The following is a 21798-nucleotide window of genomic DNA, read 5'->3' as shown; positions in this document are numbered from 1 at the left end:
CCGAAGGTCTACTTTCTACTCTCTTTCAACAACTTCAAATTTCTTTCAAGTTTGATAGGATCACAAAGTAATTATTTTTTCTTTTATTTTTTCAAATATTAAAAATATTAATAAAAGTCTAAAACGGCTGTCTTATTTAGACAGACAACGAAATACATAGTGTTGGATTTAATTTCGTGATTAAACGATTTTTTTTTTTTAATAGACTGTTTTTAAAATTATGTTTTGGTATTTTACTCACTTGACGAAAGTCAGAGGTTACATCAACAAAGCGTTATGAGAATAGCAAAGAACACGAAAACAACAAGTCTGAATAATCCAAATGATCAATACTTATATAAAAAATTACAAAATATCAAATAACAATGGATTTATTTATACAAAAATATTTTTTGTTTTGTTTTAATAACAAAAATGTAACGTTTGATTTTCTGACATATCGAATCGTTTAATGCTGAATCCAGTAATGTTGGAAGTTTATATATATATATATATATATATATATATATATATATATATAACTACTTCATTTACTCACATAAAATCAATATACGAAATATAGATTTATGCATAAACTTTAAGTATTTACTTCAAAAGTGCTCAATACATAGGTAGAGCTAGTTAGTAATTTATAAAATATATAATGCGATTAAGCTACACTGAATATTCGGTGTTTCATCCACTCTAGGATTCCTCAGGCTTACGCATAAGCCTGAGTGGATGAAACGCCGAATATTCAGTGTAGCTTAATCGCCATATATATTTTATAAATTACTATATATATGTAAAAGAGATTTAGAAGGCTGTCACAATGCGAGGAATGAATTATAGTCGCTGTTGGTAAGAGGAGACGAGAACAAGTGGCGATTTACAAATCAATAAGTACATATATATATATATATATATATATATATTATTTTTTATTTTTTTATATATATATTTATTCAGTTGTATGGTAAAATGTCTTACTTGTATTCATGCGACGTATTCCATTATTAATTTCGGAAAATTTTTCCATTTTCAAATGGTGTGCATAACAGGTCGATTCAAAACATGCTGGATGAAGTGCTTTGAATCGACCTGTTACGCACACCATTTGAAAAGGGAAAATTTTTCCGAAATTAATAATGGAATACGTCGCATGAATACAAGACATTTTACCATACAACTGAATAAATATATATATATAAAAAAATAAAAAATAATATAAAAAAAATATATATATATATATATATGTACTTATTGATTTGTAAATCGCCACTTGTTCTCGTCTCTCCTCTTACCAACAGCGACTATAATTCATTCCTCACATTGTGACAGCCTTCTAAATCTCTTTTACATACCTATCCCACACAATGCTTCAAGCAAACTACATATCAATCCTATATATATATATATATATATATATATATGCTTCAAGTTCTTTATATCTTCAAATATTTAGCCATTGTATTTGGGGGGTTTATTGTTAGTTTTGATTTGCAAGATATGATTGAGTTTTTCAAAACGAAGGAAAAAAAATAACATCAATGTTTGGTGCATTTTAGGTCAGGAGACCAGTATCTCCAGACAGCCTGATCTGAAAACATCAGGTAACATTCTGGTGTGATACTCAGATTGCAAACTTTTGCAACACATTTGCATACTTTGTATGCAGTGATAAAACACAAACATTTATTTAATTGCAGAGAGCAGTCTCTGTGAGGTGATTTAGTCATATGATGATCAATCATCTTCCAGAACATATTAATTTCAACCGTCCCTTAAAGGACTACTTTAGCCCCTGTGAGAATTTTAGACAGCAGTCAGCCAGAGAGCTTACTGACACCAAAGAAAGACATCTCTCTTCTTCCGACAACTGAACAAAGCTATCTTCATTGAAGATGTATTCATCAAAAAAAACTTTCTTACCGCATTATTGTTTCCTTCATCTTTTATCGTCCTCATTTTCACCAATCTACTCCCAATAGTGTAGATAACATAAATACCTTTCGCTGTTGTTTAAAAGAGGGACTTTTTACGAGAATCGCTCCAGACAAAGTGTGAAGCCACTTGATTCAAGGAGCCAACAAGAACAAAATATAATTATCACAAAGACAGGACACACTTATTAATCTCTAGTATTGAAATGACCAAGTTATAGATAGAAGGAAAACAGTCAGCAGGAAGAGAGTTCCACAAACCTGTAGTTCTTGGAAAGAAACTACTGGAATAGGAAGATGTATTCCAATGATGGAGGCCACTAAACCATCGAGCCAAATGAACTGGAATAAAGTAAGCAGCAGGGAATAGATCAGACAATTGTGAAGAATGCATGCCATAATAGTATAGATCGTTTTCCTATCGTTTGACGTCCGTGTTATTACAAAATATTGTAGAAGTTGCTCTAAACACTCTATGCTAGAAATAGTTTGTTTTTAATATTCCTGAAAACCTTTCACGGTACCAATTTTCTGAAGAAAATTTGAAGAAGAACTTTTGAATTTGGAAATTTGTTAGGTAAAATATAATATGAAATAATTGACCCTATAATAATAAATATGAAATCTGTATGAAATAAAATATATTTAAGCATATTTTATGACCGGGCAACGCTGGAGGTTCCTGCTAGCATATCTTCAAAACAATGTAACCATACATCCAATCATAAAAAAATTGTTAACTTTAAAACATCAAAACCAACTCTAAAATAAAATTCTTTATTTAATTTTTTTGATTATTCTATTATTTAACTCTTAGCATTTTGTTGAAAATTTTCTTAATCCATAGTTTCAGTCTGATGAAAAATTGTCAGAAAATGGTTAATTTTTGTTAAATGTCCATAATGTTTGAAGAGATTCTTATCAAACTTGACAATATGACTGGAAAGACACTGTGCTTTAATTTTATGCACTAAAAATAAGATTTTCAAAGACATTAGAGTCATCAATAAAAGCATACATTTTAAAAGAAATATTTTAAAAATACATAAGGAAAACAGTTATCTAACAGTTATGAAAATGAAGAGATACCAAAATAATTATCAGTACTGAATATAATTCTCACAAAGGTTAGTACGAGTTATCTTCCTTGCATTAAGACCATTTGACCTTGTTTGAAAATAGATTTAAAAGAAGGATTCTCATTTTATGCGTTTGATAATACAGTGTAGCTTTGGGTGGTATATGATGTTAAGACTTAAGACTTTGGCTGAAAAAAATAAAAGAAAACTCGATTTCTGCAGAGGTATGATATTAGAAAAAGTCATGTTTCACGATGAAATGCTCATGGCTCATTCTACAATGAAGACAGAAAAGTAGGGAAAAATAAAAGCTGAAATGGATAAAATATTCAACTAGAAGGAAACACTTGAGAAAAATATGAACAACAGCTAATAAAAAAAGTAAAGGAGGCGAATGGATAAGAAACGGTTCAAGTGTTCATCCATGATGAATGGACTTTCATCTGATGATGTGAAGCACAAGAAAAAGAATAGCGCAACAATGGATTCATTAAGTGCATTTATTGAAAGCTAAAGTCAAAATGCCAGGACAAAATTATTAAGCAGAGAGCATTGTGTTCATGGAAAATATCAACAGGAAAAAACACATCAATAATTTGCTCAGAAGAATATTATTAAGCTTTAAACTTTCTCTCTCTCTCACACACACATACTATATATATATATATATATATATATATATATATATATATATAGTAAGCTATAAAATATATATGGCGATTAAGCTAAACAGAATATTCCGCATTTCATCCACGCTGGGATTATAAAATATATATTGCGATTAAGCTACACAGAATATTTCACGTTTCATCCACGCTGGGATTATAAAATATATATGGTGATTAAGCTACACAGAATATTCCACGTTTCATCCACACTGGGATTATAAAATATATATGGTGATTAAGCTACACAGAATATTCTGCGTTTCATCCACGCTGGGATTATAAAATATATATGGTGATTAAGCTACACAGAATATTCCGCATTTCATCCACGCTGGGATTATAAAATATATATGGTGATTAAGCTACACAGAATATTCCGCGTTTCATCCACGCTGGGATTATAAAATATATATGGTGATTAAGCTACACAGAATATTCCGCGTTTCATCCCTGCTGGGATTATAAAATATATATGGCGATTAAGTTACACAGAATACTCCACGTTTCATCCACACTAGGATTCCTAAGCCTGAGGAATCCTAGCATAGATGAAACGCGGAATATTCTGTGTAGCTTAATCGCCATATATATTTTATAACTTACTACTTAGCTCTACATACATATTGAGCACTGTTGAGGTAAATACTTAAAGTTTACGCATAAATTTATACTTTCATATATTAATTTATGTGAGTAAACGAAGTAGTTATATAAGTGAAAGTGTCTGTGTATCTGTCCATCTGTGTGTTTGTGTGTGTACATTTCCCTACGCAATAACTCTGTCAATTTTAAGTCTACAGACTCGAAATTTGGGAAAATCGATGTGATCGGTTTTCGGCCAGAAATTAGGCGATTAATGGGTCAAAGTTCAACGATTTGACTTTTGAGAACTCTACCAAACTCCTCCGACAATTTTCAGTCTAAACACTTGAAATTTTAGATATAGGTTCATTGGACATAGATCTAACTTAATTTGAGCACAAAACAATAAATTTTAAGGGGTCATAATAGGGGTCAAAGTTAAAAAAAATTGACCACTTTTTTTTTTTTGCTCAACATACATCTCCAAATACCCGGGCAACGCCGGGCACTCATGCTAGTATATATATATATATATATATATATATATATACATATATACACACACACACACTACTCGTCACAGGACGGGTAAAATTAATTTCACAAATGGAACAGTTTGCAACACATGTCCCATAATGAACATTAAATTTAAAATATAATGAAACTAAATCTTATATCTGGAATCCTCATTCTAATTTTAGACAAAATCAATTCCATCATTTTTATTCTAAAAGTCGTCTTGGGTTTAAGAGTTATTAAGAAATTAAAATTCATGAAATCTTACTTTACTACGTATTGTCCATGAATTTTATGCAAATCTGAAATATTTGAAGGATTGTGTCCATATATTCAATAAAACCCTTTAAATACTCTGAAGAAACTGACATTTGTAGAATATTTACTAATTGATGTCTGATTTGATATATTTTATATTTTTGCTTGAGTTTGTCACTAATTTTGCTGATGTACAGCCTAACATATACATTGAATTACCAATCATAACCAAATATCTAAGTAAATGTCATGGTCCGGATCACAGACAAGGTGAAAGTCACACTTCTTGTGATGACTTCGATTATATTTATCATAGAAACTTGCTACTTGGTATATATATTTTCAATTTGTCTTTACATAAGCAGTAATTTGTTGCTACTCAGTCACGGACATGTTTCAGTCTTCTAGTATTTAGTAAATAGAAACCTCTTCAGACAACAACGCTTATTTTCGAAAACGGAATTCTTAATGAAAAACGAAAATCTCGGCAAAAGAAGATTTTTTTCTTTTTCTTTTTTTTTTTGCCAAAAATTGTTTTTCGTTTTTCCTTACTTTGAATATAAGCGTTGTTGCCTGAAGAGGTCTCTAGTTGCTAAACACTAGAAGACCGAAACATGCTCATGACTGTGTAGCAACAAATTACTGCTTATGTAAAGAAAAATTGAAAATGTAACTTGCTCTACTTCCGTATTGAACACTCTTGTATTAACCTCGTTATATTTCACTGGTTACCCTACCTTTGAAAAATAGCAACCTCAAATTATATATATATATCTTCTATAATCTAAAGCTGAACGTGTGTGTGTGTGTGTGTGTGTGTGTGGTCATGAATAGGCTCCTATATGGTTGACAATTTTAAAAAACTGATTACATATAATGATAGAAGATGTATCGAGGATCAGGAATGGGTATGTTTGATCTGGCAGAATTGTGGTTTATAAAAATTTGGGGTCTGCGTTCGTGCCTGGCCCCCAAAGTATGGAAATAAAAAATGAAAAAAAAAAAACGTTTACAAGGGTTTTTGATATAGATGTACATAAGAATACTTTGATAAGTATGTTTCAACTTAAATAGGGATGGTATAATAAAATTGTGGGGTCTGCGTTCGCGCCTGTACTCCATGGAAATATGGCACAAACTTTAACAAAGACTTTTCATATCTATTTGCATAAGTATACTTTGATAATTATGTTTCAGTTTGAAGAAATTTGGTATAATAAAATTATTGAGTGTTCATCCGCGCCTGACCTCCATAGAATGCAAATATGTCACAAAATTTAACAAGATTTTTTAAAAGGGGTGAAGGTCCACAATAACACCTTAACTTTAATCTTAATTCACGTTAGCTTTTATTTATTTTTTTGAGTTGAATCATATTGTACCTCATAAATTCACGTTCTTATTAAAGTGAAAGCCAAAAACAATGTTGGAACTTTAGACAATTCTCGACACAAATTTTGCATGACTCTGTTTTTTTCCTTCTCCACTTGCACGTGGCACTCTTTCGAAAATAGATAAATAGAAAAATAATAAAATATAAGAACGTTACTTGTTATCGTGTCAAAAGAAGGAAAAAATCCTGCTCACGTGATTACGTGTCTTTTTAAAAACATTTACAAAACCTTTTTATTTTTATATCTGTTTAAGCTTTTTTTGTCAGTGTACTAGAAGGAATTCAGTTGATTACAACCCTTTCTGCGTGTTCTTTACATTACAATAGTACAACCCTGAATCCGATGGCGCAATACTACACCATTCAATACTGTAAAACTGAAACAAAGCTGTTCTGCTTGAAAAGGGCGCCATTTTCTTCTTATTCATATTTATATCGATTCTTTGCTTTAAAAAACTAAAGTAATTATGTGTTTACTTTTTTAATATCCCATTTTGCTGTTTCGGATTATTTTACTAAAGTAAGTAAAGCATCATTATTTTTCAAAACTGTTTTTGTTTCTTTGTTTTTTGATATTTCATCGATATTATTTAGTAAGAGTGTTTAACAGAAAAGCCAACAAACAACTACCCGAAAAAATAAATATACAAGAAATAAATGTTACCATAGTCAATAAAAGTTCAGTTCATATTTTTTTGTTGTTTTGAAATAGTTTTTAATGCTCTTTACTTGAAATAATTTCAGCGAACCGAAATTAAAGCGAAATTTGAGGCGATAACTACTTAAATTAATTTTTATATAAATTACACATGCCATAATCGAATATTCCTCAAGCACAAAATAACGGAAAACATTAAAATATGTTTATTCTTAAATTGTTAACACAGAATGCTCAGGTGATCCTCCTTCAAATTGAAAACGGGGCTCTCCAGTTCAAAGTCGCTGCCATTTTGATTATTTTTTAAACCGGTTCGTGAATTAAAAAAAAAAAAAAAAAAAAAAAAAAATTTTTTTTACAAACTACTTAAAAATACAAACCAATGAACTTTTCTACCATAAAAGTAACTTTTATTGACTATGGTAACATTTATTTCTTGTATATTTATATTATTATATATATAACATTTTCTCTTTGTAAGGAAACATCATTTTGTTGGTCACTCTTGGCTACAAATGGAAACAAAGTTGATATAAAAAAATATATTTTCACAAAAATTATCTTTACTTTCATCATATTTTGCTTAGGGTAACATTTTTGAGTAGTCAAACCTATCTCTTTAGAACCCCCTCCTTTTCATAACCTATCATACTTTCATCAATGACAGTCCATTTTCTGTAGGCCGTTTTTGAACCCAGTCAACGACGGGTACTTCTGCTATTATATATATATATATATATATATATATATATATATAGAGAGAGAGAGAGAGAAATATGGTGGAACGATAAAATTGTCACCCTAAAGAAAACAGCCCCAACTTTATTTTAAAACTTTTATTGAAAAAATCAATTCAGGTAACTTGATTATGTAGTTGAGCTGAGATCTATTCAATGTAGCTGTCTTCAGCCTCAATCACCATCCTGATACGGGCTGGAACTAGGAACATGCCTTTTCCACAAGTGCCGGCGATCAGGCTGGGTTTAGTGCTGTGGGAGGTAATGTTGGTGATGTTCTCGACGTATGGCCAAACAGAGTAGTCCAGTAGGTTTAAGCCAGTGAGAAAAAGGTACAAAATCGTAGCATCCTGCTGAAGCCAAACCCAGGTCTCTTTGGACTTGTGGGCCGGCACAGAGTCCTACTGCCACACCCAGGGTCTGCCAGCAGCCACCTGATTGCACCAGGGGATCACCATACTCATAGTACATCCAGGTACACTTTGGTGTTGACTTTCAAGTCATCTTCGAAGATGTGATGGCATGATGTGGCCCTCACTTGAAACCACACCACAGACCATGACCGTGGCTGGAAACTTTATTTTCATCACCCTGGGCATGTCCCTGTTATTCATGGCAATTTTGCGATGCATTTTGAGGGTGCTGACAATGGTCCTGTTGTATTAACTTGGATCGGTAAGGAGCATGAGTTGTACAGTGGTGCATCTCCGATCTCATTCGTTAAACATTGTGTCACTTTCAGACATGATAGAAGTCGCCTATTGCTCGTGGGATTTGCACACAACTGGCCAACTAGTAGATGGTTTGCAACAAAAAAAGAAAGCGGTTTTCATCAAACAGAAATGGAATCATGTCGTCTTTTCTAGGGCGACAATTTTATTGTTCCACCTAACATTTGAAAATCGTTCCAGAAAAAGCATAAAATCACTTGATGTCAGGAATTGAAACAAACATACAATTTCAAGGAGAAAATTTTATATAGATAAATTCTGGCCCAGAATACAGTAATTCTTCCCTTTTTCTGAAACATTGCTCATGGAATGTGAGGACTAAAGGACAAAAAAAGGAAAGTGAGAGTTACCAGGTGGATGAAAGTAAACTGAAGTTCCACTTTCTATATTGTAGTCAACAAAGTTTGTATTTTGCATGACCTTACCTATGAAAAAAGTAAAAATTTGACCCTACCTATAAGAAGAGTAAAAAATTTCAAATTCCGATTTTTTTTTTCAAAATTTGACACATGTAACCTGAGATATATATTTTTTATGGAAAATTATTTTTCTATGCTAAGAAGGAACGTCATTTTCTCTAAGAGTGGATATGAATAAAGGCATATGTATATATAAAATATGGTCATCCAAAGACAACTGTTCGGTGTAGCTAGATGTATTAATCCTGCTGTGATTTGAAACCCAAACAGTCACGTAAACAGTAAAGCATATAAGCCCAACCAAACTTCTCTCTTCTATGCTTATTCAATTATATTTCACCTTTTATTTATGAAGCTCAATGTATGTAAAATGTAACTACAGAGCATATACAAATAAATGACAAGAAACTGTATTCCAAATTTCAAGATGTTGTTCATTTTACCGTTTATTTCTTTCAGCATGTTAAAATATTAAATTCTTGACATCACCTGTTTCGTAGTGCAGAAACGATCATATGATTATTATGTTGATTTTTTTTATTTGCTTCCCTGACTCATCAGAAGAATAAGAACTAATTAACTTTAAAAAGAAAAGATAAGAATTTGGACAGGATTACATAAATCTGTAAAAAAAAAAAAACCAAGAGTAGTTACAACTTTGTTTTATGATATTTACACCAGCACACACACGGATACATTAATTTTTGTTTTTGTTATTGCTTGTTGGCGCTAATGACAAGGTTAAATGATCTACCATAAATAGTTGAGTTTAAAGAGCTAACTATTAATAATAATAATACAGAAGTAAATCTAATACATAAACGGCTATATGTCAGTCACCATATTTTCACACTATCTCATCCAAAACTAAAAATCGCAGAGCGACACAAAGGGCCTTAAATGATTGGATTTTTTACAGGCCGTTCTTTCATGGGTTAGGGTTAGGCCGTTCTTTCATAGGTTAGGGTTAGGGTTAGGCCGTTCTTTCATGGGTCTTTAGTTGGTTAAAATAATTTTTAAAGGATCAAAAATGGGTCAAAATTGAAAAAATAGTTAAACATTTTGTATATTCACCTTAGTTTATTTTTTAATTTTTAATCTGTTTATATGCATGTCACATTGGTACAGTGGTAACGTCACCCACTTTGAATGCTACAGATCCGGTTTCGGTTCTAGCTGATGGCACCTAAATACTTTTATTTTTACTTTTGAAATAACGATCTTGACGTTGTAGAAGGAGACATGGTAGTAGGGGTCTACGTTGGAGGATGGGGTTCTAGGTTTATTCGTGTATTTTTTTTTTGTTTTTTTTTTTTTGAGACATTTCATGTTGAGGATTTTGGGATTTGTGGAACACACAAAATATGAACAAATTAAAATATCATATTTAAGCGTATTTTACGTCTGGGCAAAGCCTGGCACCCCACATCACTCTGCTAGTAATTCATTTAATCAGTGTTTAAAGTTGTTTTTTTAGATGCCAAGGAGATAAAATTTGAAACAGCGATATTTTGCACTAATTGACATTTTGTGCATTTCAGGTATAAATATATCTTTTTTACATTTAACATGGGCAAAATAAACATTAGGGTTTCAGAAAGGGTATTTAAGTTAAACTTAATCAGCAGCTAATTAATCAACCATTATAAATCTTGGAATACAGCTGATATAGGTAAGGGTGAGTAATGTGGATTTAGTTTGATTTAGCTTTATACATAAACAAAGAGGAGAACTGAACTTGTGTTCAAATTCAAATCCTTCCAATCTTTATGAAATTTTAATTGTATGTATTAGACATCAATTAATATTTCCTAAATTTCAGTTTCTTTGTCTATATTATGCATCCTAATAACCCTTTAACATACTACAATCTCCTATTTAAAAATGTCAATATTTCTACTTTGCATGAATTAAGCAAGATTCCTTGAATTTCAATTTCTTTCTAAGACCCCTTAAGTTTAATCGTTAAATTTTAGACGCGTTTCTAAATCTGAACTTACTGATCAAAATTGGAATAAAGATTATAGAATATGGTTTAGTAGCATACATATAATAGGATATAAAAACAATGAAAAACTGTTCTGGTCAGTGAATTAATTTATTAACTAATGGAATACAAATCTAGAACAGATATTCAGTTAGTATATCTTATATATAAAGTAAAGTCAGATGCTGACCGAAATAGCTGTAATAACAAGAAAAACAAATCTGATTTGTCAATAATATATAAATCAAATATTGATCCATATTTTTTTTTCATAAAAAATTTTTTTTAAATTAAGAAAAAAAAGAATTTTCGATCTATTTTCAAATTTAATCTTAGTTTTTTTTTTTCAATAATCACAAATAAAAGAAAGGAAGTAGAGTTTGCCGTCAGAAGTCCTCCCACTGTCACCTATAACATCGGGTAAGATTTAATAGCATTAAACATCTTCCATGTTCACATTTTTTGCTATATTTGTTCAATAATACTTTAATCATTCGTCTTATTAGATTCTTCCATTTAGAAATTGATTATCCTCAAATAAACACACTAAATACTAATTAAGCTTAGCTGAAATAAATGCCGGCTACACAAGACCTCCAGCTATTTTGTAGCTGGAAATGTCTTAATTATTAAATCATTCCTCTCTGATAGGCTTATAAGAGTAGTGGTTGATGGGCAGAAATAAGAAGCTCACAGTATTAATGCCGGTGTTTCTCAGGGTTCCATCCTGGGCCCAACTCAGTTCTTAATCTTCATCAATGATTTCCCAAATCACATTCTTAGATCGTTCATAAACATTTATGCAGATGACACTACCATTTATGGCAACAATTCTTAGACGAGAAAAGGCCAAGATCTCTCTGATTCTCTCTCCTCTGATGTTGAGTATGTGATGCAATGGGGAAAAAGGTGGCTTGTTACTTTTAATGCATCTAAAACCAAACTTCTCTCTTTCCATCATCAATGCTCTGACCCACATCTGGCCCCTATTGAAATGAACAGCTCTCATCTTAAGGACGCTTCATGTTTAGACAAACTTCTTGGTCTTATCTTCCCTCCTGATCTGAAATGGAGCACATATATCAAATCCGTAGTCAAGGTTGTTGGAGAAATGATTGGAGCATTCTACCACTCCAGCAAATATCTCATTGTTGAAGCAATTCTCTACCTGAATAACAGCCAAGTACATTCTAAGATTGAATACTGTTGCTACATCTTGGTAGGAGCTGCTCGAAGCATCTATTTTGCTTTGACAGAGTTCAAAACAGACTTTGTAATCTTTTCTCTTCTCTGTAGCCTCTTTCCCACAGAAGAGACATTACGAGCCTGTCCCTAGTTTATTGCTATTTTTATAGCAGGTGTTTGACTGAGCTTCAATCTATGGTCTCCCCTTACCAATCCTTCACAAAAAAAAAAAAAAAAAAAAAAAAGAAAACACTTGTCTCGCCAAAATCACTATTAATAAATTTCCCCACTCCTTATCCTTACCTAAACATGGATTCCATGAACAAAGTTTCTTTCCTAGAATTGCTCGCCTGTGGAACTTTGTTTCGCTTGTTTGCTTTCCAGTTGCCTACAATATCATTATCTTCAAGTCCAATGTAAACAAGTTCTTGTTCAGCCGTCATAAATGACCTAGTTGTACCAAATGACTTCTACAAAAGATTATTACGTAACTGTTCCAATGACTAAAATATACACATTAACCTTTATCCTCGAGTCCCTTCTGGGTCTTGATATACGGTGACCCCTTTGTAAAAAAAGAATGCCCCTTGCTTTGTCGACAGCACGAATGAAATGCTTAGATGTCTAAAACGCAAAAACATAAAATAGTGAACATGAAGCTTATGTAAGTATATAGTTTTTAAATACTAATTTTAAAATATGCCAAGATTTTGATCATGGCAGGTTATTATGTAGCAGTACAAAAAGTTTACGTTAAAAGGTAGTAATATTATTAATTAACTTGAAATGTAAGAAATATGTTTAGATAATTCTAATTTTTACGATAACGAAAGAATGACAGATGTTAAATAATTCGTTTTTTCTTTGAATTTACTATTTTATTTTAACGATATTCTTATTGAATAATATGTTAATCACTTTCATTTTTTTTAAAGCTCAAAGTTTATTTCTTGTGTATAAAATGAAAAATGTTAATTTTTTGTGCGTGTATGGGAAATAAATACATTTTTTTTTTTTTACACTCGGGGATAAGGGTTATTGTGTGTACAGTAATCACTGGGATAGTATTGTAGTAATAGTTAGTATTAGGGATTTGATAAGGTGTCATTACTTAAGGGGATGGATCATCAGGAATTTGTTTGTGTTGGACTTGAAGACATCCAAGTTGAATTCGGGGGGGGGGGGCAAGCGGCAGAGAGTTCCATAGCCGTGCAGTTCTAAGAAAGAAGCTTTGTTCATGGAATCTACGTTTTGATTTAGGCATGGATAAAGAGTGGGGAAAATTATTGACGGTGGTCTCAGACAGTCGGGTGTTTTTCTTGAAAGATTGGCGGGGGGGGGGGCTAGAGAATGGAGCTCAGACGAGCACTTGCCATGGAAATAACGATAAAACAAAGACAGGCTCGCAAACTCTCTTCTGTGGGGGAGAGGTTGAAGGGAAGAGAAAAGGCCATCCCCCACCAAGCCACAAAGTCTATTTTGTCAAGGCAGGATAGACTGTTTTTAGCAGCTCCAGCCCAGATGTGGCAGCAGAACTTCATCCTTGGACGTACTTGGCTTTTATACAGATAGAGAATTGCATCATTAGTGAGATATCTTCTGGAACGGTAGAAGGATCCCATCATTTTCTCAGTGACCTTGGCAACAGACTTGATGTATGTGTTCCATTTCAGATCAGGAGTAAAGGTCAAGCCCAGGAGCTTATCAAAACATGGGGCCTCCCCTAGACGAGAGCCAGTCATTTCAATCGGTGCCAGATGGGGATCAGAGCGTTTATGATGTAATGATAGGAGCTTGATCTTAGATGCATTAACGGTAACCAGCCACCTCTTCCCCCACTGAACCACGCGCTCAAGATCAGAGGAGAGAGAATCAGAGAGAACGTTGTCATTTACGGCCTTTGATGCGTTGCCATAGATAGTCGTGTCATCCGCATAGATGTCAATGAATGATTTTAGTATGTGTTTTGGGAGATCATTGATGTAGATCAAGAAGAGAGTTGGGCCGAGGATGGACCCCTGAGGGACTCCAGCATTAATACTGTGGGCCTCTGATTTCTGTCTATCAACCACTACTCTTATGAGCCTATCAGAGAGAAATGATTTAATGATTGAGAAAACATTTCCAGTTATACCGTAGCTGGAAATCTTGTGAAGTAGGCCTTTATGCCATACCTTATCGAAGGCCTTAGATATGTCAAGTGCAATTGCCCTAGAAATGAAGTCTTTGTCAAGAGATTTGCTAATTCTATGTGATATGTAGCACATAAGGTAGAGCCATAACAATTACTCACTAGTATGGCATCGAGAGGCCCCATCAGAGACTACTGCATGGTCCAGAATCCATTCACCAAATGGCAATACAGCAGCCCCAGTACTTTGCGCTTGCTGATAGGACAGCCTCCTTAGTGGTTAATCCAAGGTTCGGGTCCCTGACTATTAGGCGGTTAACGTCAGCCCAGATGAAAACGTTTACCTCCAGCACCCTTACTAATGACATGGCCGCAAGGATAGACATAGAGACAGAAAATTTCCGGCATCTCAGACTACTGTTCACGAAGTACTACCGACCTGGGAAGCAGCTTTTTCTTCACCCTTTGTCAGAAACATCACTCATTGGAAATGAGGATTGGGGGACAAAAAAGGAGAAGCGAGAGTTACTGGAGCTGCCGATAACACATCCACTGTATTATCTACTCTCCATTAAAAAAAAAAAAAAGTAAGAGGGACTTATTAATATCTACTTAATATAAGTCCTTTGCCCATTCCCAGTTTAGGATAGTACTTGAAGATAGTCCCCTCCCCCCATATTAATCTGAAGAAGTTTGTTTTTTTTTCTTTGCTTTAGATACCTCAAGGTAGAAACTTCCGGCATCGCCTTAGAATTAGGTTCCATTAATGGGAATTGTGAAGTTGGCTTATATTTTTTGGATTGGAGAATCTTATTTAAGGGCTGGTTTTGTGTAGTACCAGGCATAATTGACAAGATTTAAAAACAAGAAAATTAGCAGAACAGGATAAGTAGAGTTAAGTTGTTTCGAGTTTTAAGTCAAAAAATGCAATAAGAAAAAATAAATTCAAATAAAATAAAATATAAAATGAAAATAAGAAACATATTAAAAATAAAAGAAACATAATAAAAATAAGACACATATTAAAAACATGGCAGATAGCAATTAAAGTATTGAATTAAAGTTAGAGTCTCAATTAAAAAAATAAAGAGAATTTTCTTTTCACAACAAGAATTAACATTTACGATCAAGAGTCAATTTCAAAATTGTTGCTGAAGGATATTTTTCGTTTCTCTTCAAACAGTTTGTCTAAAAGAAATTAAGTGATAACACACTTCAAAAGATTTTTTTTAACAATATTTTAATTTTATGGAAACTCAACTTATGCATAAAAAAACTGCATGGTCAAGAACAAAAGAAGGCAAACAATAATGAACTTTCGAATTTATTCATTCCTATAAATAAAAAGAAAAAACAAACAAGCGTTTTATAATACATTCTTCAGTCAGGATGTAAACAGACACGGGATTTAAATTAGATGGTAATTTTTAGTAATAAATGCAGCAATTTTCACTAAAGAAAGTTTTTTTTATGTGTTCATCAGTCAGAATATAAACCAACACAGAATCATTAAATGTAAGTGTATCTGGAAAAAAAATGTATCGTTTTATTATTTGTAAACTACTCTTAACCATGATTATTTTGATGAAAGTAATTGCATTAATGTTTCAGTGTATTATTTCTGATTGTACAGAAAGGTTTGTGAGAGTTTATGTAACTGGAAAATGGTTGATTGTTATTAGATATAAGCGGGGTAGGAGGGAGCGTCCAGCTTTGCCCGGTTGTAAAATTCGCTAAAATATGATATTTTAATTTGTTCAGATTCCATATATGTTATTATAGAGTCATGATTTAAAAAAAAAAAAAAATAAAATTATGTGGGTGCCATCAGCTAGAATCGAAACCGAAAGCAAAACTGTAGCATTCAAAGCTGGTGATGTTACCACTGTACCAACGTGACATGCATATGAACCGATTAAAAATTAAAAAAATATAATACTATAGTACAGTAGAACCCCAGGGTATGGTTTCTTCAGTTTATGATGTGGAATACGGTAGTTTCTAACCCCTGGTTATGGTATTTACCTCGCCTTATGGTGTTTTTATAATGTTATTTGATTATATACATGTGTATATAATCAAACTTACTGTATTTTGTTACTAACTTTTAATGCCGTATCCTGGGGTCCTACTGTACTATAATAATAATACGAAATTTGGACAAATTAAAATATTATTAAAAGTACATGTTTTCACTTGATAACTTCTCTAGGGTCCAAAGTGAGTATGACAAATACATCAGTCAGTTCCGGCTTTTTTTTTTATTCTCAGTTTTTATAAGAAAAAATGTAATCGCTTATGTTTGTTTTCGTTTTAGTTTTTTTCAGAAAATACTTATTTTGACTAGGAATATCGTTAACACAACGACATTTTTAATTATTGACATAAATGAAGCGTCTTCTTACGATATTAAGAAAAATATAGCATTGCTTTATTTCAGCTATCAAATAAAAAATTACATAAGCTTGAATTGAATATTAAACTCTTTATTTTTCCAAATTATTTGTACTATTCAGTATAAATTCAGTATATTATTTCTGACTGTACAGAAACGTTTGTGAGAGTTTATGTAACTGGAAAGTTGTTGATTGTTATTAGATACTGGAGGGAGGGGGGCGTCCAGCTTTGCCCGGTTGTAAAATACGCTTTAAATATGTTGTTTCAATTTGTTCAGCTAGAACTGAAACCGAAAGCAAAACTGTAGCATTCAAAGCTGGTGACGTTACCACTGTACCAACATGCCACGTATATGAACTGATTAAAAATAAAAATAAGAATATAATACTATAGTACAGTAGAACCCCGGGATACGGTGGCCCTATGATATGATTTTTTTTCAGGTTACGATGTGGAATACAATGTTTTTCCAACTCCTGGTTACAGCATTTGCCTCGCATTACAGCGTTTTCTATAATGCTATTTGATTATATACATGTGTAATATTAAAAGTGCACAATACAAGGCATTATATCTCGGAAAGTCTTACCATTTGCCAAATAAAAATTAGATTTTCTAAATCAGGAGTTGAAAACCTTTAAAATTCTTCATATCAAAGAAAAGTATGTATTTGAACTCAAGTAAAAATTTATATTTAAAAAAAAAAAAAAAAAAAAAAAAAGAACAACTGGTGTAAATGCAAGCATAACAAATAAGTAGTCTGTTACGCAAGGTAAATGCGTTTTTAACCTACATGCATAAAATATTGGGTTCAGGATATGTTTATTTTTTGCTGGCGGTGGGGGAGTAAGTGCACGGAGAAGGCGTTATATATCATAAAGAACTTGTAGCTGTCAAATATAATTAAAATTTTCTTAATCAACAGAGGGAACCCATATAAAATTCGTCCTTTTTAAGGCAAGTTTGAAGTTTGAGTAGAAGGAAAAAATTATCTTTTCTTAAAAAAAAAATAAATAAAATAAAGTACAATGCATGTAAAAGCAAACATTCAAAGAAGGGGTAGTGCTTGTAGAATAAGTACATAGCGTACATTATGGGGTATTTTTATTGGGGGGGGGGAGATAGATGTAGAACTGTTTGGTGTTATTTTTTTTTAAATTATAATATTTAGAAATGTAATGGTCCATAATAAAGCCAAGTTGAAAGAAAATATTGCCGCCCGGAAGCCATAAAAGAATGGTTCGCATTTCTAGAATAAGTATATGAGGGGGATGTGTTTTGTGTTCTAAAAAACTAAAAATACGTAAAAATAAAAATGGAAAGCACAATAGAAGGAAAACATCACAGCTTGGAAAGCGTAAAAAGTAAAGTAAAGTCAAAGGAAAGCATCGCCGCTCAAAAATCGTAGAAGGTAAACACACTAAGAAGTGTTCGCGTTTCTAGAATAAGTAAGTATATAGCGTGCATGCAGAAAATATAGGGTTCAGGGTATGTTATTTTGGGGTTTGGGGGGGGGAGGTGTTCTAAAAAAAAAAAAAAAAATATTGATTGGTGTTATAAAAAAAACTAATAAGTACAAATAAAAATGTATTGGCCCATAATAAATCACAGTAAGAGGAAAACATTGCAGCTCGGAAATCGTATAAGGTAAACATGGTTAAATGTAATGTATTTTGTTTTCAGGGTAATTTTTTGTGGATGTGTGTTTGTTTCGAATAGTTAATGTGTGCATATGTAAGCACTAACATTTTTGATAATGGGAGTTTAATATGGTTATATTTGGATTAATTTATTTTTTTAATGGTTGCGTCCTGTCAAGAGAGCAACCATATTAGTAAATGTTGAGAGTGTTTGTTTATGTAATAAGATTTATTCTGGTCTGTAAGGTCTCAGCCAATAGGAATTGAGGGAATTTTTTAAGGAAGACATTGTAATTTTTTAATGGGAAATGGAAAGGTAACGGTGTGTGTATGAGTTTTTGATCCAATTATGAAGGGTGCAAGGTCAGCATAGTTATAATATGTGTATTTCTTCCCGCTGATGACTGGGTGTTGTGGGAGGACTTAAGAATTAGAGAGAAAAATATGAACTACTTCCTCTAAAAATGTTAGCGATTATGGTGATGTTTCTCCTAGGATGTAGTGTAGGATTTTATTATAACAAATAAATGTGTCTAAAACAACGTTATAAAGTTACATAAGATGGTGGATAATAGTTTAGACATAATAAATTATTGCCTATGGTGTTTTGGTCCCGAGGGGAATTTCTGCAATCATTTTATTAGATAGATAATACAACATCTGGACAAATTAAAATATAATTAAAAGTACACGTTTTAACTTGATAACTTCTCCAGGGTCCAAAATGAGTATGACAAATACATCAGCCAATTCCAGCTTAATAAAAAGATATGCATACATATGTTGATTGTAATATTTAAGGAAATATGTCTTAAAGAGAAAATATTGCCATACATACATACATGTACAATCACATACACGCATATATATAAATAATAATAATATACACATGCATACGTGATTATTTATAATTTATTTTTATAACAGGTAACATTTAAGATCCCATTTATCATAGAAAAAAACTATTATAGCAATAAATAAATAAATTATTAATATAAGTGATGGAACCAATAATCAACCATACTGATGACGTAAGCAAGTTTTTTTCTGCTTTTTCTTGTTTTTTTTAATTTTACTTTTATTAATTAACTGTATTTCATATTTATTATAATTTACTTTTTAAAAATATCAAATTAAAAGCAACTTATTTTAAATTCATAGTGTTTTCTTTTCTTGTTGAAATTAATGTTCCTACTTAATTTAAGTATTTAGCATTTTGATAATTGTAGTTCGGAATATGTTTGTTTTGCTGTGTATAAGAATTTACTGAGATCATTCACATATTATCATTGACTAACCGTTGAATATCTTTCACCTTTCTACGAAGATAACCATTTATCTGTTGCTTCTTCATTACTACACACTTTGAGAACCTATCATCGACATTTTTGCATGCACATAAAACGAAAGGAAAAATAATATCTTTCCTATATACAAAACGCACTGTGTGGGGGGGGGGGGTCCTATGGATTCCAAAACGGTTGGACCTTTTCTTTTAAAAAATTTTTTTTTTGGTTTTCTTTAACGGCATATCAACCCTTTGTGTGATATTTAATGCCGAATCCAGTTATTTTGGGAATAGTATTCGCTGTTGTATCCAGTTATGTTATGAGATTTTTATTCTTCAAGCTCCTTGTATTTTCAATCATTAGTTTGTAGCTTTTGGTTTGGTTGTTTTATAGTGGATTTTGTCACTTTTCTTCTCTGCCTTGCAGAATATGATTGGGTTTTGCAATGGAGGGGGGGGGGGTTACAGTATTATTGATCGGTGCATTTTAAGTTTGAAAACCAGTCAGTCAGTGGGGGAGATAGAAAGAGAAGGTGAAAATAGAAGGATGGAAAAGTGTGAAAAGGCAGATTGTTTTTGCTGAATATAAGGTTTTTTGGGGGTTATATTTTTTTGGAAGAGTCCTATATAGTGTTTTATATTCAAATTGTCCTCATTCTTAAGGAAGGTTTCTTGGAGATAGATAACCAAAGAATTAAATTTGGTTTGGAACAATAAAATTTCATTGTAATTTGCCTTCAATCCACAAAGGTAATTCATGATAATTTTGGAGGGTTTGAAGAGTAACTTCAGTTTCCATGTCTTCTAATTTCGTAAATCTATTTGTAGTAGTAGTAGTAGTGGCTTCTGTTTGTAGTAATTTCTTTATATTATTTTGTTTTTTTGGTAGATGTGTCTTTTGTTTGTTTTTCAAGTGTGTTTTTTTCATCATGGGGAAGATGTATTGGTGACCTGTGTGGTCTTTCTTTTAACTGATTTTGTTTTTCCTTAGTTTTGTCTTTTTCAGCATCTGCATGACATACTGGTGATTTTTGTGGTCTTTCTTTTGATCGACTTTGATTTTTTGGATGTTCTGATTTTGGTTGAGAATTTGTTTTATTGGTAACATTAGTTGATGATTTAATGGGATGATTAATTTTTGATATGTTTGGTTTGATTTCATTTATAAATTTGGACCAGTCGTTTGGTCCCAATTGTAGCAATTTGTTTTTTTTTTTGTTTTTTTTTTTAAAGAAGGTCACCACTTATCAAGGCCCGGAAGCCACTCAGGGATAAGGTTTATTGCATGTACAGTATGTTGTACGTTAGTGTTGAGATTTCATAAAGTGTCTACTTAAGGGGGCGGTTCATCAGGAATTTGTTTACATTGGATTTGAAGACATCCAAGTTGTAGTCAGGTGGGAAACAGGCAGACAGAACAGAGTTCCACTGGCGTGCTGTTCTAAGAAAGAAGCTTTGTTCATGGAATCTACGTTTTGATTTAGGCACAGATAGAGAGTGGAGAAAATTTTTGACAGTGGCTTCAGCTAGACGGGTGTTTTTCGTAAAAGATTGGTGAGGGGGGTGGGACCAGAGATTGGAGCTCAGACGAGCACTTGCCATGGCAATAACGGTAAAACAAAGACAGGCTCGCAACGTCTCTTCTGTAGGATAGAGGTTGCAGGGAAGAGAAAAGGCCATCCCCCACTAAGCCACGAAGTATATTTTGTACTCTGTCAAGGCAGAATAGGCTATCTTTAGCAGCTCCTACCCAGATATGGCAGCAGTATTCCATCCTTGGACGTACTTGGCTTTTATATAGATAGAGAATTGCATCATTAGTGAGATATCTTCTGGAGCGGTAGAAGGATCCCACCATCTTTCCAGCGACCCTGCCAACAGACTTGATTTACATGTTCCATTTCATATCAGGAGTAAAGGTCAAGCCCAGAAGCTTGTCAAAATATTGAGCTTCTCCTAGGCGAGAGCCATCCATTACAATTGATGCCAGATGGGGATCAGAGCGTTGATGGTGTAAGGATAGGAGCTTGGTTTTAGATGCATTAAGGTAACCAGCCACGTCTTCCCCCACTGAACTACACGCTCGAGATCAGAGGAGACAGAATCAGAGAGAACTTTGTCATTTACAGCCTTTGATGTGTTGCCATAGATGGTCGTGTCATCAGCATAGATATCAATGAATGATTTAAGTATGTGTTTAGAGAGAT

At 32.7% G+C, this 21798-nt stretch overlaps 1 protein-coding gene across 6 annotated transcripts in view; it reads right to left on the bottom strand.

The window, feature by feature from the left end:
* Nucleotides 1–21798, bottom strand: part of LOC145293786 (sorting nexin-14-like) — a 1078299-nt gene that overhangs the window by 749850 nt on the left and 306651 nt on the right. The gene's annotated exons all lie outside the window — the stretch shown is intronic.

This window comes from Euprymna scolopes, chromosome 15 (genome assembly GCF_053919585.1).
Source record: "Euprymna scolopes isolate OS-2025 chromosome 15, ASM5391958v1, whole genome shotgun sequence".
NCBI classification, from domain to species: Eukaryota; Metazoa; Mollusca; class Cephalopoda; order Sepiida; family Sepiolidae; genus Euprymna; species Euprymna scolopes.
The sequence above is the reverse complement of the archived record's forward strand: the minus strand, read 5'-3'. Positions and strand labels throughout refer to the sequence as shown.